The sequence below is a fragment of the Sminthopsis crassicaudata genome, chromosome 1, assembly GCF_048593235.1.
Source record: "Sminthopsis crassicaudata isolate SCR6 chromosome 1, ASM4859323v1, whole genome shotgun sequence".
Classification (NCBI taxonomy): Eukaryota; Metazoa; Chordata; class Mammalia; order Dasyuromorphia; family Dasyuridae; genus Sminthopsis; species Sminthopsis crassicaudata.
Window position 1 is genome coordinate 407,395,325 of NC_133617.1, and position 5,168 is coordinate 407,400,492.

At 33.0% G+C, this 5,168-nt stretch overlaps 1 pseudogene; it reads right to left on the reverse strand.

Moving 5' to 3' along the window:
- Positions 1 to 668: 668 nt before the first annotated feature.
- LOC141550237 (heat shock cognate 71 kDa protein-like) lies at positions 669 to 2,277 on the reverse strand (annotated as a pseudogene).
- Between the last annotated feature and the right edge of the window lie 2,891 nt (positions 2,278 to 5,168).

A 5,168-nucleotide genomic window follows, 5' to 3' on the forward strand; every position in this document is an offset into this window, starting at 1 on the left:
GGCGAGGTTGTAGAGATCCTGCATCCATCCAATTCACTCCACCCCTAAAGACCAAAAATAAAGACCAAAGATTTTTACTTATCTTGATGCCAGCTGATTTTAAGGTATCCAGAGTGCTAATTCTTCATAACCAGACTCTGTTAAAGAGACTATATAAAAATAAATAAGTAAATAAGCAAGAATATTCTTACAGGAATTAAATGACAAAGACACATAAAGATACAAGCTCAAAGTCATCACAATTGAAAAGAAAAGAAATCATATGCAGCATAGGAATCTACTCTTGGAACTTGTTAGTTCTTTTTATCTATGTTCTTTAAAATTCCAAATCTAAAAGTTGTCACTATACAAGAAACCTACCAAAAAATAGGCAAAACACAAATTTCACATTGAACCAGTTTATTCATATGGGTTTTCTCTTTTGTTTATTTGTTTTGCCCATTTTAAGTAGATTTTGTTCCCAGGACAAAAATTGTATTTCCACTTGTTTATGGTACTGATAAAGTGCAATGTTGCTCACTTCTTACTCTGCATACATTGGAGTATTCAGAATGCTCAAATTTATATAATAGCTAAGATACTTTTAAACTGCTACAATTTGGCAGCAAATTTGAGTCTTTCAATTTTTAGAAAATTATATATAATGATCTTTCTTATGGTGCATTGAATCAACCCTCTTCAATGGTGGTTCTAAAAAAAGCACCTCCAGATACGATTGTTCCACCCCTTGGAAACTCACCACGCATGCTTTCTGGCATGCCCTCTGCACTCTGGTATGGCTTAGTAATACTGAGGTTGCAGACCTTCTCCAAATCTTTCTGCTGATGCTCACATTATTCCTTCTTAGAAGTCTACATCTTATCCAATCAGTTAATAATTTCCTTACATTTGTCAATTTTGTCTTGGAGTTTCTCATCCTGGGTAGCCTTTATATTGAAAGCACAAGATTAAAGAGAAGTCTTGGAAGACATCATATCTCTGTGCTTCTCATCTTCAGCCTTGTATTTCTCAGTCTCCTGGACCATACACTCAATGTCTTTGCTCATATGACTTTTGTCATTGGTGATGGCAATCTTCTTGCCTTTGTTAATAATCACAGCAAAAATAATGAGACTGCCATTTGCATCAATGTCAAAAGTTACTTCAATCTGAGGAATGTCCCCTGGGACAGGGAGTATTCCCATGAACTCAAATTTGCCAACTGTCTTGCTATCCATTCTCAGTGCTCTTTCATCTTCAAAAACCTGAATAAGCATAGTTGTCCTAGTAAGGGGTAAAGATCTGCATTTGCTTGGTGGAGATAGTGGTATTGCTTTTGATCAGAACTGTCATAATTCCACCAGCAGTTTCAGTTCCAAAGGAAAAAGGAATGATATCCAATAGCAACAAGTCTTGCACATTCTCAGATCTATCTCAAAACAATATGAAAACCTAGACAATGCACCATAGGCAACCACTTCACCACAACTATTAAACTTCTTGTCAATGAAGAAGTCCTGTAGAAGCTTGTAGAGTGGGAGACTTGAGTGGAATCACCTACCAAGACAACATCATAAATCTATGATTCATCTAGTTTGATGTCCATGAGATCCAGGGTTACAACAAAGGTTTTCATTCAGATCTTCAGAATAGTCATGTGTAATAGAGATAAAGAAAGTGATAATTTCACAGGCAGTTTAAATCTCAATACTAACCTGGGTACTGGAAGAGAGGGTGTGTTTTTCATATTCACAAGTAGTGCATTTATGGCAGAGAATTCTCCTGTTCTTATTGATGTTCTTTTTATGCTTTTGCTTGAACTCAGCAATGAAATGGTTGGCCATGTAGTTATTAAAATCCCCCCCCACTAAAATGAGTGTCCCCAGTTTTGACTTAACTTCAAAGATACTATCTTCAATAGTAAGAATGGAGACATCAAAACTACCACCTCCAAAGACAAGGATCCACACATTTCTCTTGACACCAATTTTTTGGTCCAAATCATAAGCAATAGCAGCAGCAGTTGACTCAGTGATGATTCAGAGAACAGTAAGAATACTCCAGTGTCTTTGATCACATTGGGATTCACTGAGGTAGGCCAGTAATATGATAGCATTTATGACAGTCTTCCCAGGTAAGCTTCAGGAATTTCTTTCATCTTAGTCAAAACAATAGAATTACTTCTTCTAGATAGAAACTTTTAGTCTTCTCTTTGTACTCAGCTTGAACCTTAGGTCTGCTTCTGTCATTCATCACCACGAAAAGTCAATGCTTCATGTCTGACTGTAGAACTGATCTCTCAAACTCAACTGCAGGTCCCTTCAACACGATTGCTGAGGAATCAAGGACTATAGCTGTCTGTTGTAGAGCAAAAGGGGCTGCAACTACCTTGCTTTCTATTAAGTTTTGATGATTTTTTTAAAGGAAAGATTTTCTGCTTTTATATTTTTAAAAGACAACTTGTTAAATGATTTTAAACTGTCTTAGATTCTAAATAATGAAAATTCTATTACAAATATATTAATATTTAGTTCTAAAATTCTGTGCAAAGAATTAAGCCCTCCAGCTTTTACAGTTCCATTTCTTTCTAAATATAGGAAACTAAAACTGAAATTTATGTCAGTTTATTAATAGTATCACTTAAAACTATAACAGTTAATTAACTAATTAACAACTTAATTAACTCAGCACTTAATTTACTTACTTCAGTTCACTTAAATTCCCTAGATGTGATTTAATGAACTTTCAGTGTAATTCCTGACTAACCATGTAAATTGTGTGATGTATTTTTCTTCAATTTAGAAGATACATCATGAAATTAAATGATTTAAGATAGAACACTGAGCCCAGTAGTGAGTTTTCATTTTCTTTTCAACAACAACAACAACAAAAAAAAATCATTGAACTTCTGACTTTCAACTGTTTAGGCTTTTTACTACTTTTCTCCCTCTTCACAATAAGGAAGATATATGTCAGGGTATTTTTAATGCATTCTATTAACACCAAACAGCCATCAAAACAAAATTGTCCCACGTGCCAAATTACAAGAGTTTGGGTAATAGATGAAGAATTAATTAGTATTCTGTCCCCTTATCAGGATGGCTCCTAAAACAAGCAAGAATTTAAAAATACAGGCTAAGTCTTTTTAGAAAACTTTTTGGATTCCATAGATTAATTGTCTACTTAATTTCAAATCAGAAGCATTTCATTGTGTTAATTCCCAGGAAAACAAAAACAAAAATTCTAGCCCTCAAAGTGCTCACATTTTACTGGAAGATACATATTCATAAATAAGTTAAATTGATAGGATCTAAGATATATATATTCCAAAGAGACTTCAAATGTCATCTAATCCAAAAATCCTTATTTTTCAAATGAGGAAACTAAGGCCAAGTAAATTAAATAATTTGCCATGGTCACATAGGCACATGCCCTTATTCTTGCTAGAAAGAGAAAACAATAAAATATTGCTTAATATTATATCAATAAATAGAAATTAAACTACCCATTCTTCTTATCATTAACCTTTGTCAGAAAAAGATATTTATATATCTATCTATATATATATATATATAAAGATATTTATAGATATTTAGATATGTGATGTCTCAGATAAAATAATAATTTCAAATATACATTTAGTGAAGGAGTCAGGATTCAAACCCATATCTTCATATTCTCAATATAGTACAATTGATTCAGAAGAGCTACAAAGTAAACTTAAAGGAATTAAGGATTTATAGGAAGTGCTAAAAACTGCATAAATCAGAAAAAGCCACTTAACAGGAGACAAAACTTGAATTGAATTCAGAAAATAGCACAGGAGAGAATGTACTGCATTTCCAAGTACAGAGTTCATACCATGTAAAGTGATGAAGATAGGAGATACAATGTCCTGTGTTGGTAGGCAAGTAGATCAATATAACTAATTCATTTAGTGCAGAGATGGCAAATACATGACTCATTGCAACTACAACACTTCTAAATGCTGCTAGAACCACATTAAAAAGTAGTTGGGAAATGTTTAGCAAAATAAAACATACATAATACAATACAAAAATACAATAAAACATAAATAATGTTAACATGTGGTTTTCTAAGTCAATATTCAGAGATTGAAATATATAGTTTAGTGGCCATTATTTCTATTTGTACCTGATACCACTAGTTTAGTGTGTGAAAGGAAAAAGTCTGGAAAGGTAGCTGGAACTAAATTTAAAAAAAATTTTTTTAATGTATAACATCAGTGTTGATATGCTGTAGACAACTCACAACCATCATAAATCTTTCTTTTGTTTTGGAGGGCACTCATAATTTTGCTTCTTTCAAGAAGATTAACTCAGTTCTATATAGCATCACCAAATGATAGTATTAGTGTTAAAAAAGATGGGTTTTTTGGACAATGAACAACATGAGAACTTGAAAGGACTACATTATTTCCCAAATGGATTCCAACCCAACAGTTTCTTATTAGTTAATACTCAATTTTGATTCAATCCAATTTTACAAATTTTAGTAAGTACTTGCTATAAACATAGCACTCTGTTGGTTGCTGGATATATGAAGACAAAAGCAAAATAATACTTGTACTCAAGAAGCTTATACTCCAAAGGAGAAATTCACAGGAGGCCTAGGACAATAACAAGAAAGGTTTCTCAGATCTGGCAACAGATCCACCCCTTGAAATATTCTGAAAGAAAGAGATAAATATTAGGAGGGGTATTATTCCTATGAATGCATCAAGGAAGGAAAATCAAATTCAGATAATGTTGAACAGTCAAATTTGACTATATTCTAAAATTTGTAAAATAGAACAGCACAAAGTATCTGCAAAGGTAGATTGAAAGCAGATTGTGAAGGGCCTGATGACAAGCTTCAGTTTTATTTTAGAGTCAATAGGGAGGCACGAGAGATTTTTGTTCCTGGTAAGATATATGTTCTAGGATAATTATCTTGCCTCATAGGCTCAGTTTTGTCGATTTTTGGCACAAGATATATGTAAATTTAAGGACTAGAACTCAATGGGTCACTCATCCAACTAGTAAAAACAGTATAACCATTTTCTTTTAAAATATAGACATTTTATATTTTTCCAGGCATTATTTACCTTGATGCATAGGATCATAGATTTAAAGCTGAAAGGGACCTTAGAATCTAACTACTCTTTTTCAGATGAGGAACTAAGGTCC